General features: G+C 29.1%; 1 long non-coding RNA gene across 1 annotated transcript; it reads left to right on the forward strand.

Annotated features, from left to right (window-relative positions):
* Nucleotides 1–1,228: 1,228 nt before the first annotated feature.
* Nucleotides 1,229–8,082, forward strand: LOC132733363 (uncharacterized). Its single transcript, XR_009626157.1, has 3 exons — nucleotides 1,229–1,705; nucleotides 4,998–5,094; nucleotides 7,862–8,082. It is a non-coding gene; the product is annotated as an uncharacterized LOC132733363 (long non-coding RNA).
* Nucleotides 8,083–14,646: the final 6,564 nt, after the last annotated feature.

Raw genomic sequence — 14,646 nt, forward strand, 5'->3', positions numbered from 1 at the left:
CTCTAAAATTTTGCACAAAGATTAATGGTCTCAACCTACATCAAATGGTACATTTATCTGGAAAAAAATATTTTTAGTTCCATCATGTCAAAAAACCTCAGTGGAGTCCCTTTAACATATTTGAATATTATATCTGAATTTTATTTATTACTTATTTCGGCACATTTGTATGCATATCTATTTTAATTGTATTTTTACGATGTGTTTTGACACCGAGGCTCGTCTGTCTTTATGTGATTTTATGAAAGTGTTTAAAGGCTGAATGTAACGTAAAATAAATATTCTACGGGTATAAGCCAAACGACCTAAAATTCTTACTTCATTTATACGGCAATATGTGAATCTTATTTTTTGCGCTGGAACTAGTTAATTCATATAATAATATAACACTTTAACAACATTACATTATAAAATTAGAATTAAAAGATGTATGAGACTGTGTCCTGCAAATTAGGAAAGTATTTAAAAAGGCATTGTCGGATTAAACATTGTAAATGTGCTCATCTAGCGCATGCTTTCAATGAGAAAATAATCAACAATTTAAAAAATATACATTTCATCAAGTCCCTGTGTTGTTTATACTTACAATCGTAATGTTTGGCGTAAGAAAATTGTTATTTGGTATTATTCTTTGAACTCCAACATCTATTAACGTCACCAAAATCATTACGTTTCACTCACCCTTTATTTTATTTTAAAACAGTAATAGCAAAATATCTTACGCGTTGACCCTATATTTTTATTGCATTAATATTTTCCTTCACTATCTCACTACATGCTCGGAAAATTATAGCAAAATTCACCGTGTTGAATTTCTTTTATTACACAATCTTTATTGCGATATCGCGCGATATTTGCATCAAGTATGGACTTCAGAACGTAGAGAAAAATGACATAAAATCGCAGACTATTAAGTAAATGTTAAAGAAAGACATCATTACAAAGACATACATTTACTGAACATTATAAAATTAAAATGAATGACATCGGATGAAAATTGATAAGAACAGACCGGTTTATTGATAAAAAAGACGCAATTTCGCCACCACCGATAGAGGGCGCTTTGACGTCATAGTAACGCTGTTTATTTATAAAATAATACTGCAGAAGTTAGGCTCACATATTTATATGTTTGCATACCAAAAATCATCAAGATCTGAGATGTTGTCATATTTCGGTCGGAAAGTAGCGAGCTACCTTAAACGTCTTTTAATAATAATAATATTATTATTATTATTATTATTATTATTATTATTATTATTATTATTATTATTATTATTATTATTATTATTATTATTATAAAAAAATAAATAACCGATTAAGCATTAGAATCAAAGTTTTGCCTATGAAAAAGTATCAATGGTTATATTATACATGTATGCAAAGTTATCGTTTATGGATACATGATATTTTCAATTAAATATTGCATTATTTTTAATTAAATTAAGGTCTTAGTATGCTTGTTTCTTCCGCATTAGCACGGACCTTAATTTAAATCCGTGGCATTATTAATGCTTAATGCTTTATTACACAAACGCTATCTAGGCATATCACGCGTTTTCAAAACAACCAATGAGATTAAAGCGTTGGTTTTGTATCATGTGAATCATATCAACCAATCAGAAATAGCGCGGGCGAAATGAAAAAAGAAAAAAACACGATTGGAAATGGATAATAAATAAAATTCAGAATATTGCAAAACAAGGTAGGTTAAAAGGTTTTTTTATCGTTGTAATATCAAAATGCGATCAATAGAATAGTTGAATTTTGTGAACAACAGCTTATTTCAGGGTTAAACTGATTTGTTTTTAGAAAATTTGTACACTGTTTAATCTGTTTCGCTATCCAATATGGCCGCCGGATTAGATAATTAAAGCAGGGATATATCCCTAAATTTAGACTGGGAGGTTACGAGTTTGATTTTTAAACTGTATCTTGTTTAATTAATAATTTGTTTGAAAAATGCAAAAAAGAAAATGAAAAGGGCATTTCTTAAATTTGTTAATCATAACTTCCCCTTAGGGTAAAAAAGACACCACGTTAATACACGGATTTATGTAATATAAATCCGTGGTTAAAATAACGACATTTAAACATCGAAGATGTCAAGGTATAATACAGCCCCTGGACATGGTCTTACGTACTAAAGGATTAATCAGTGTGTGTGACACGACACGACCTATGTATGCTTGATTGGTCAACTGGATTGGACTTTATAATCCTGAGCGATCTCAATTATCACTTAAAATTAGGGGTGCGAAAGATCATATCGACAAGACACACTCAAATTTTATTTATTTTATGTATATTTATTTATTTTAGTCTCATCTGTGTACAATTAAATAAATAAATATGTATGAAATTGATACCGAAAAATAGGTTTTTTTTATTTTATTTATTTTATAATAATAACAATTATAATAACAAAAATTATCAGATGTGACAGATTAACATATTTTAAAAGAAAATTGCTTAGTACTTCTAAAAAATATGTTTATAAATTTTTAGATAAAATTGTCTTTCTCAGTCTTGATAATTTAACGTGCAGAATACTTGTTTTATATTCGCAAATATACAAACTTCCATTATTTGATGCAAACATAAGTCAATTTAAAGACTCCGCTCTTTTCATTTTTATTCACTTTTTTTTTTTAAGTTTCTGTACACATGTTATTATATATTTCTTAATTATATTAACCTACTCTTAAATGAATAAAAATCTGAAAAAAATAGCAAACAAATATTTCTTTTTCATTTAAATCATTATACAATAAGATGAATAAAAAACTTGAAAATATTTGTCAGAATGTTTTATTTACATTAATACAAAGAATGACAGATATATATCTGTATAATTAGATTGTAATATGGCCGACAGGTGGTAAGTTTATCAGTTAACTGTTAATTCACTTACCCTTGGTGTCAAAAGTACGGACACGTATAGCGACCATCCCTATATGATATATATATCAAATGACCTTTTTTATCGTATGTTTGTTATATGCAAATATGATTTGAGGAAAGAATTACATATTTAAAAAGATGTAAGTGTTTTATTGTTCCATTTTGTCAAAAAGTTAAAAGTAGTTTATCTTGCATTATAAGATGAAAAAGTACGATAGATTACAAAAAATACGTATTACATATGATTTACAATATTACTCGATTCAATTGCTTCCTTTATTAAATACAAATGTCTTGACTTTTCTCGTGTCACACATCATATAAGACAAATATCGCTTAAGCTTTGGAATCTATGTTCCTATAATAACATCAAGTGGTCTTTAATATTTATCATGTACCATCCTCAGTACATACATTTAAAATGGTAAATTTGTCAGAAGTTGTAGTTTTAAGCTATATATATTATATATCTTACAAGAACATAATGGTTTCTATGATAACTAATTTACATCAGGTACTACTTCACTAGCATATCTTACGCTTATCAACAACTAACGGAGTTTGTCCTTTTATATAATCTTTATCTTGTAACACTATCTGAAGCACAATTATTTAAACATTCCTTCATCTCTGGAAAACAAAAAGCCTCAATCAAATGTTTCATATATAATCTTTAAAAAGGCTTTCTACTGTGCGAGTTTTTTCTGTCCTCATTATCAAATATAAATTGTAAAATATGTTATATTATATTTTATAATGATAGAGGTATGCGAATAAAAAACCTCACTATAAATAACTAATACATATAAATGCATTTAAACGCAGGGAATTAAATCAACCGAATCTTCAGACATAATTATAAAAATGTTATCTTGTTAGTAATATTACTTTATTTCTTTTCATTATCCATGTTTTGTTAATGCAGTCCAAAGATGTAGTTTTATCATTGTATGACACTTTGCTACTAAATAATGTTAACTTTGATGATTACGTGATGTTTAATTATATTTGAACGTATGTATTTTGTGACCATGTGCATTTTGTACACGTCTTATGTGAATAAACTATCTATCTATAAATGAACAGAAAAATGTCACATAAATTTGAATCCAGCAATATTAACAGCAGATTGAGTAAATGATATATATTCAAGATCAAATAACAAATGTTAATATTGGTCAAATATATATATCGTGTGTTAAATAAATTGTCTTAAATTCTGTTTTTAGCAACATGCAGGGGCTGTAGATATTACTAGATAAATATTTCAGATCAAGTAAGTTTGTTAAAATTGGTCAGGTATATAATATGTATTAAATAAATTGTCAAAAATTATGTTTAAGTAACATATAGGGGTGGTCGCTATACGTTTCCGTACAAAAGATATGTTTATTTTTACATTGATACTAAGCTTAGATCACGAGCCTGTTGTCGGTGTTAGAATTTTAAAACTCGTGAATATAAAATATCGCAACGAACTAGAAGTTTTAGAACGAGTTTGTTTGTATTGTTTTAGCATTAGCAAGATCGAGTTAACTCGCAATTCAGGAAAGACAACTCTTGGTTTTCATTCGATATTCTTGGTTATTTATCTACGTTGTTCAGGATTACCCAGATAATGAGATTTTAAATTGCATATACATGAACTGAGTTTTCAACATTTACATTTGATTTTTTATTGGACATATTAAATATAATTAAAATTTGAATATTTTTTTCTTATTATAATTAAAACTCTTTGTTTAGTTTTTAAGATAAACATTACGCATAAGGCGATATCGCATGGGTCAGTCACAAAGAGGAGACAGTTATTTAATATTTCGTTACACATAAATTAAAACTGTATTGAGCCTTTGTACATCACAAAATTTTCGACATTCCATATTTTGACTTATATTTCACATAAAGCGATATTGTAACACACGCACGCACGAACACACAAAAATACATATCATATGATGATAACTACACATGCACAAAACAGTGAACACGTTTCTACAGTATTAACACTTTCGCACATGTGATCACTTATGAAATATTTTCAATGTGCTCTTTATATTTATTATATATAAGTAATATTATGATTTTTTCAGGACAGTATAAAGCGTGTTTAAATCTTCCAGAAATGCAACTGTGCCCTCTTTACAGCAATTATAGATGAAGCAAAGTATGGTAGCAAGTTATATAGATGTAAGTTCACGTATATTCATTGTTGTACTTTGTGAATAAAATAAGACAATAACACGGAGGTACTGTCTGTAAAGAAGAGTTACCCAGACTCATATATTCCCATCCGTTCTGACAGCATGTGTTTTATTCTTTCTCCAGGCAAAGGCAAAGTCAAATTTCCTTGATTACACGCATTTATTTTGACATGAATAAATGGGGTTAATTATGAATACATTGGTTCTCTTTTATATCTTATTAGAATCAATTCTTAGGTGGAATGATGTCACACTTCATTAATGACGTCAATTAAGGCATTTAAGCATTTTGCTGCGCATTTGAAAATGCTAAAACATCCATACTTTTAATATGCAAAAATCAAGTATATAAAATATAAGAAACAATTCCAACGCACACAATGGTTTAATATAGATGCACTGTGCATGCCATTTTATTTTATTGAATTAGTTTTCTTTTCTAAAACATATTACTGTATCAAAAAGATATGTATTTCTTTACAGTTTAATCACTTTTATATGAGCCGCGTCATGACAAAACCAACATAATGGGTTTGCGACCAGCATGGATCCAGACCAGCCTGCGTATCCGCGCCGTCTGGTCAGGATCCATGCTGTTCGCTATCAGTTTATTTACTTGTTATAGAGTCTGTAAGCGAACAGCATGGATCCTGATCAGACTGCGCGGATGCGTAGGCTGGTCAGGATCCATGTTGGTCGCAAACCCATTATGTTGGTTTTGTCGTGACGCGGCTCATATATGTTAATGATAGTACTTTTTTATTTACTACGTGCGTAAGCGATAAGTACGCCGCTTTGATAATGTGAGAGTGACGTTACATTTTCTTTTGTACATGTACACTAAAGTTAACAACCTTTGTCTGAAAATGTAAAACAGGGTTTTCAGAAGCGAATATAATGTAAGATTAGAAACAGAATTTGAAATGTCTTTATGGCAAAGTTAGTAAAGTCATTAGAATGTCATACACATTAAATTTTATCACAAGTTCGAGTTCACTTTTCCATATATTTTTTGTTATTTTTACATTAGAAATATAAAGGCAGTTTTGTTATGGTATTTAAGCGATAACAGTCAGGGAAGAGTTTCTTCCCTTACCGGATGTGACGTAAATGGGGAATAAAAATATGCATGCCGCATAGAATGTTAGCTTATTGAAAGTTAAATGCATTAATACTGATCGTTCAATTATGAATATAACATGTAATAATTTACGCATGCATACATAAATTTAATATCAAGACAATAGAAAAAATTAAAAAACAAAGATTGAGATTAATTCTCGCTACGGAGTGAAACAGCGAAATTTCAAACTGTGTAGTATGAAGTAGTCATAGTACTTTTGCAGTGCAAGAGTTTTTCGTGCAAACTTAAACTATAGTTGAAACAGCCTGTGCACAGTATCATGCATTCCGTAAAAGTTTGCACCAAATTATTAAATATGGCTAAATATAGCTACATTTAAAACAAAATGAGAAGTTAATAGAAAATAGCACAGTATTTATAATCTTTACAATAAATAATACAAAATTTTCTTACTTGATTGATAATTATAAAGCAATATTTTGGGAAAAATGTGCAATCCGAATCTAGCTGTCTTGTATTGATATTTACCACAACCTTACCTGCATTACGCTGAGAGTTGGTAAATTTGTTGATAATTTGATTAATATAGCTAGCCTGTTTGAATATAATAAACACAATATGATAGCTGTTTTACACCTGGATAGTGGACTTGACCACCTCGTCACTTAATTATTATACTAAACGCACAGTATTTGTGCGCACGTGAAACATATTGCGTTGATACGAAAATGTTTAACGTGCGCACGTAATACTGTCGCATTCGCATGTATTAATCAAAATATTTCCTATGTTATTTAATGCGATTGTCACATATGATACGTATATTTAATTATCTGAATTTGATTTCATACTATCAAATTAATGCTACAGGCAAGGGAAGATATTTTGATTATTTTTGTGAGAATTATCACTTTATTTTTAGTGATGGCACACTGTAAGAGATTCTATTGTCAACTAACCTAGTTAAACAGTCTTAACAATAAAACATATTAATCTACGCTATTGTATATTGAAGGTATTCATTCGTTGCTGTGAAGTTGTGATGAAATAGGTTTTGAAATAATTGAAACTGAAACAAACAATAATCCAAATTTGTTAAGATTTACGTTTTTATATTAATGAAAGGTATAACTGGGTATTCCGCATTTTACTTAACTTGATATCATTGTGCAAACACGGATCTACATATTGAGTAGCAAATAAAGTTGTACTTTCGCATATCTGTACATTTTAAACTTTTTTTTTCAGAACGAATTGATTCCTCCTAACGATGCTAATATACATTATAAAACGATCAAAACGATTACCCCAATACAATGTTATTTTGTACTAATATATTTTTAATCAATAAAATACTCTTTACATAGAACAAAGATACCATTATATTACATGTGTGAAATATATATATTCGAAAAGGTTTTATAACAAAAAATATAACTTATCATCCGTCATAGATTAATCATTTCAAGACATTTAAATCCTGTGTAAATTGTTGCTTATAAATGACATCTTTATCCTAATAATATAAAATAATTTTGAAATTTGCGTAAGAAAAAAAAATGTATATATGTATACGCTTAAATAAAATGCTTGTGTATAGTCTTTTTGAAAGTTGTGATAACTATTTTATGACACTGTTTAAACAGGATTTTAAACTCTCTATTTTCAGATACACACATGCCGAAGAAGATTGTAATATCTGGAGAAAACATTTCCTTCGTCAAGAAATAGACACCATTACACTGGTCTACGTAACATTCCTATTATAGATGATTGATATATTTATGTGCTTTTAAGAACAGTGTTTGAATGTCGAATTTCTGTGAATACGGATTTTTAGTTTTAATGGTTATTATTAAAACTTTCTGTTATAATCAATTTGTGCTATGGACTCATTTAACGTTAACACGAAAAAAAAAATGATATTAATATCTTTAAAATGTTTTATGGGTGTAATATAAGTGGCTCATAAAAATCATTGTTAAGATAAACAGAAAAGAACTTCAAGTTGGCATAGTTTGTTCTAGATTTAAACAACATGCAATTCATAAAGGTTACGGCTTGAAAATATCGAAACATGTACATGTATAATTCGATCTTTGAAGAAAATATCGCGGTGAGGATGTTCTGCACTGTGATACGTATTACATGACTCTGTATCGCAACATACCGGTATATCGCTATTCCGTTGCAACGCTACATTAATGTGTCTCGCTAGAATAAGGCTTACAACAATATATGACTGTTGAAGCGAAGACATGTTTATTTTGTTTAATATATGTATACATATTGAATATATGTTTGAGAAATAATAAATATTTAAGAGTGACTCGATTTGGTTTTTACTTTATTATTTGAAATACTCCAATTGTGAAGATAAAGTTCTTAAGCATATGACTTTACAGTTCCCATTCACAATGTGTAATCAAACATGTTCTATTGTACAAGCCTGCATTTCGGTCATGTATAGGTGTCACTTATATGTAAATGCATGCATTTGATATTATCTGTACCTTCTTTTATCTCAAAAATACAATTCTGTATACCCTGTGTAAAACTAAAAAATGCTATTCCGTATATCCCAAGTATATATTGAAAATACGATTCCGTATATTCCCTGTATATGTAGAAAATACGATTCCGTATATCTTCTGTATATGTAGAAAATACGATTCCGTATATTCCCTGTATATGTAGAAAATACGATTCCGTATATCTTCTGTATATGCAGAATATACGATTCCGTATATCATCTGTATATGTGGAAAATACGATTCCGTATATCCTCTGTATATGTAGAATATACGGTTCCGTATATCCTCTGTAAACGTAGAAAATACGAGTCCGTATATCCTCTGTATGTAGAAAATACAGTCCTGTATATCCCTGGTATATTTATTGTATACTAGGGATAACAACCTTGATAAATTCCGTATACGAGTTTTTATTCTGCGTATACTTCAAAAGTACGAACAAAAATACGTACATGTATATGGGGCAAATACGGAATTCCGTATATGCCTGATGCATATACGGACTTCCCGTATACCCGGTGTTCCCTATACGGACTCGTATACTTGGTCCGTATATTCGACAAATACATCCCATACACGCCCGTATTTGTCAAAAATACGGGACCGTATATTCCCGTATATCAGTATATTTTTCGCAGTGATAGATACAGTACGAACTTAAGACAGTGTTGATTTCACCACAGTTTCATGTTTTATTCTTTTTATTTGTTACGTTTCTATTGACGATTGATTAGTATATATGTTACATATATGTACTTGTATTCAATTTATATTCAGGTCTTTGCAATCAAACTCCTTTTAAAACGTGTATCACAGAACAGCTAAAATCTAAACCGAGTTACCTATGACATAATTAACATGTGCATTTTTGTAATTTATCATTAATTAGAATTACAATTATAAATATTAAATGAAAGAGTTCAAATTATTAATGACTTTTGGCGCAACAATTTTTGAGGTACTTTTATACATTTTTCCATAGTTAAACGCCTAAGTGAAAAGGTCTTCGAATCCTTATTCAATTAATGTTTTCTATAAACCGAAATAATCTACATGTTATGTTCTAAACTATTTACTGTATTTGTTACCTAATAATAAAGCGATATCCTTGAGTTCTTGGAAAATATGCATTTACGAACGTAATTTTGTATAGTTAGATTGGTAACGACAATGTTTTTCTACCAAACAATATATTCAAACGATATAACAATTGATGAATCAGTTTCATTATTGTTGGTGGCTCATTGTTTTTGTATTCTGATACTTAAATTCTATCATCACCAAAGGAATTGTTGAAAATTCAAAGCAGAGCAAATCTTTATTTTAACTTCAGTGTTAATGAATATTACACACACTACGAAAACAACCTAGTATATACCAGTACCACATATTCGTTAGGAATTGTAGCGGCATATAACAAAATATTCTCAGCTGTAACAAATGAAGAAAGTCGATAAAAAGTGAGATGATAAGTGAGTTTGCAAATGTTAGGAATGAACGTACATTATTCATTTAATTACCATTTTTACGCTCTCATGAAAATGCCAATTACTATCATACTCATCGAAAAAGCAGACTTATTATGAACCGGTTTTGATAATAGGTGTATCTCACATTTTGTTCTAGTTTAATGTTTTATTGACATATGAATGATTATTTTGCGAATCATTTAAATTTGCAGTTAATTATTTTAAATGCCGCAATAGATCAAAAGTGATTAACTTTGTCGGGCCACTTTTAATCTATAGGTATATACTTGTAGCAAATTTCCGAGTTAAAACGATATCATACCAATTAGGGACACTCAATAACATTGATATGTTCTTATGATTTTAAGTTTCGTAATACATGCAAATATATTAAAACAAATACTATAATATGATAAGATCATATCTAAGTTAAATGTCCATTTCTAAGTATATAATATAAGTAATCTATATTGAATATGTTTCAACAATTAAAAATAAAAGACAATTTGGCGTAATCGCAAGAAGATACTGACGTCAGTTATTGAACTTTTGATTTTATAGCTCATTTATTTAGGTAAAGAAAACAATATATTTGACTGTAGTTACAGGTGTAACATATGCAATAATGGTATATTCATAAATTTTCTGTTAACAGTATATCTGATAACAGATAAAGAATAAGATTAAATATTTACGAAAATTTGTACTAACTGTATAACAAATGTACATTTTTATTTAAGTGACATATGCGGAAACTAATTCCTTTTTTAGTTTATCAAAACTGTTTTATCTTGACACCATTTTGTTTTGTATATCAAAGGGCACTGACATTAAGAAGAATTGTAATATTGTGTACAAGTTATAAATTGGACCGTTATACATAAATGTAGATTATATCGATTTTACTTTATAATTTTTTCTGTTGTTTTTATATTTATTTATCTAACAGGTTCTGCGCCCAAAACACTTAGTACAAACATGTATATATTGTGCTATTTGATACAAAGAAAGATATATTCAGATCGTACTAAAATATTCACATTGCATTATATATTGCAGTATTATTTTGCTTGACAATTCTTGACAAGTCTTACCGTGTGTCTATTTTAATGGAAAGGTGACAAACTTACAACCTATTCCCGCTATTTTGACATTTATCTCACAAAGACATCAGTATAACAGTCAGTACGTTAAACTTGACAGAGAGTGGTATAATGGTGTATGATGAGGAACAAGATTTAGATTAATTTAAATGGGAAAATCAAGAGATCATGATATAAAGTAATTCTTGTATCAGCGACGTGTATCTTTCATAAAGAAAACGTATGGCACCGTGCTTTTATAATCTTTTTCAATGTATACATAATTTGGATTTATAGCAATAACAGTACGTATGCCGTGTAAAAAACAACTTGAAATAGCTTCTCAATTAAAAAAGCATATGAAAAAAATATTTATTTAACACGAAGAAGGATCAATCGCAGACGCGCAAACCAAGACAGATGTAAAAGAAACAATTCTATATGTAGTATTTCAAATAAAAAATGCGTCTAGAAAATATCTCTTTTTAAGGCTTAAATTTACAAACTATTGTAATTTTGTGTTTCTCGGCTTGTTGTGTTAATGACTAAAGTTAGACAAATATATGACAAATATAAATGGAGGTGAAATTAAATTAAAAAAATATGCTCTATAAATGTCACGTATTATAACAATTCATGTCATTTAGATACAATGTTATGTCATTAATTTTTCACCTGTAGCAAACCTTGTGTGTGGGTCAAAAAGGCTCCTGTTCTTGTTTGTCGTTTCAATTAAAATGAAATTAAATAAGTTCATGTTTTCATGACGGTATATAAAACATATCTTTAATAAAAACTTAACTTGCATATACATGTATTCATTTTAACTGCTTTTCTTTTCAGTAAGGTTTCTTTTAATTAAAAGAAATGGAAATGTTCCTTTTAAATTGAAATTAAACTTTAATAAAAAAAGAGAAAAAGTCAACAAAAAATATACTACCTTAATTGAAAATGACCTATTCCACCATACAAAATGACCCTTTTTTCAAGTGGATTTTTTGCTCCATGTCAGCAAACTGTGCGGGTTAAACAGTTTCATAATACGCAAAAATCCAGTTACAAAATTTGATATATAATAGTGTAAAGGTGCATAATCTTTCATTTATTAAGTTATAATTGTTTTTTGTTTTAATTAAATTGCACATTTCAACACATACCAGTGGATTTAATTGTATTACAAACAATGTCAAAAGGATTATAAATGTCGTGTTTTTGTTGTTTTTTGTTTTAGATAATCGTTGGTGAATCGGAAAAATTGTAACTAATCTAAAAAGTAAACATGTAGTATCTGTTTGGAAAAAAACCCCAAAAAAACAAAAACAAACAAACAAACAAACAAAAACAAAACAAACTAACTCACACACAAACAACTTGAAACCAAACAGTATTTTTTAAAATCGTTTCATTCATTTTGGTTTTAAGTAGGAAAAGTTATTATTTTAAAATGTGCAACAAATATTTGAAAGAATTACTATACATACTTTACGGCTCTCGATAAAATTATTATTTTCTTATAAATTACATTAAATTATTTTGCTGAATTAAATATATTACTTTACATCATGCAACATCACTGTCACCATTGTAAACACCGATTTGTAAAGTGAAGTTTGTAAAACTAAGCATCGGTTGATTTAACGAAAACAACAATGAAACAAGCAAAACATACTAAATAAAGCAAAACATCAATTATGCATTGTTATCTACTTGATAACGTTCCTCAAAATTGCTGCATACATTTATACCGGCATCGTACAGCCTATTGAATTCGTAGTTATGATTTAAAACGTATCAAAATTCAGAGAAAAGGGTCAAATTTCATATATATAAGATAAAGAACCTAGAACTCATAGTCAGCGAATATATGGATCGGATCTTATCAAAGATTAAGTGGCTTTCTTGCGATGTCGGATTTCAAATCTTTGGCAGTTAACTTAAAATTTATTTTATTTTTAATGGGAATTCCTGTCAATAACATGAAAAACAAAAAAATATTTGTTTTTTAAATTACCCTTATCTAAATTAATTGCTGCAATTTTACGTATTATTATTCAACTTGTGTTGGTGCATAAACACTTACGAAACCTTGTAAAGAAAATATCTGTTATAATCTTTTATAATTTAGTGTCTTACTCAACATTTAAAATGTTTAAGATTATCTTTAAAGCTTTCAGCCACAGACACGTTCGAGATGATCTCCTGCCATTTATTTTAATTCGTTAAAATGTTTTCTTGATAAACTCACAGAAGGCGTCTCTATCAAAATTTTAAATAAATGAAATGTTAATGAATGAAGGTAGTAAAATAGCTACTGTTTGAATGGAATAACGACAACTCTGAATGGTTGCCAACTCGTTCAAAACCATTTAATACAATTATAGTATCAAGAAACTGATCATCGAATTTAATTATATATTCTAATAATCTAACCGATTTAAAACACCACATATCAACCATTAAGAATTATGCAATTGTTTGGACATCAACCATCAGTTCAAAATGATGGAAGTTTCTCATGTCAGTATAGTTATGTTTTGTGGTCCCTTGATATTATTTATTCAAATATCTTCAGTGTTGGCAACTTAGTACAGCTTTGTGTTTCTCAAGTACGTTAACATTATATAACTCAAGAAAATACAATTATTTTAGGACTTACTGCATGCTTCATATCGGACATATTTATTTCTTATAAGACCTTATATGGGTCGTATTATGTTTAGGTAATATTTTTGTCATTTATGTATTAGGGATAGAAATAGTACACATTAAGAATACTATTTGTGAATATATTGTATTGATACACGATCCTTGTTTTCATGTGAGTATTAGATACGATAACTGTCTTCCAGCTTGAAAGCAGTCAGACATTTTAAGTTATAAATGCATAACATAATAAAGACAAGCCAAACACAATAAGGTGTATGTAAACAAGTGACAACATGTCGTATGTTTTAATGGTAGTTAACACTTGCCAAATCGTAAAATCTTCAACCGTCTGCTCAAAATCCTGCTGTAACATGTCTTCAAAGGTGACATTTATTTTCAGAGAGAGGAAGGAAACAAATGATTTCACAGATTCTGCTATTTCATTCACATATGAGGATACACTTGAAATTCAATGAAAAAAGAGAGAAGATGACCTTTTAAAGAATGCCGACAAAACACGACCACATTGAATATGATGCAGGTATGCAGAGATTAAAAAAATCTTGAAACAAAGTGATCCCTCGAAAGCATTAATCACAACAAAATTACATGGAATTGCAGACTCGGTTTCATTGAGTCTGTACATGAAGGGATAAAAAAGGGAAAAAAATGGCAACCTCCCTCCCGCCCCAGCCCCGGCCCTTTAACGGGGACTCAAGTTTC

The sequence above is a fragment of the Ruditapes philippinarum genome, unplaced genomic scaffold (assembly GCF_026571515.1).
Source record: "Ruditapes philippinarum isolate M1 unplaced genomic scaffold, ASM2657151v2 ctg5989_1_1_1_1, whole genome shotgun sequence".
NCBI lineage: Eukaryota > Metazoa > Mollusca > Bivalvia > Venerida > Veneridae > Ruditapes > Ruditapes philippinarum.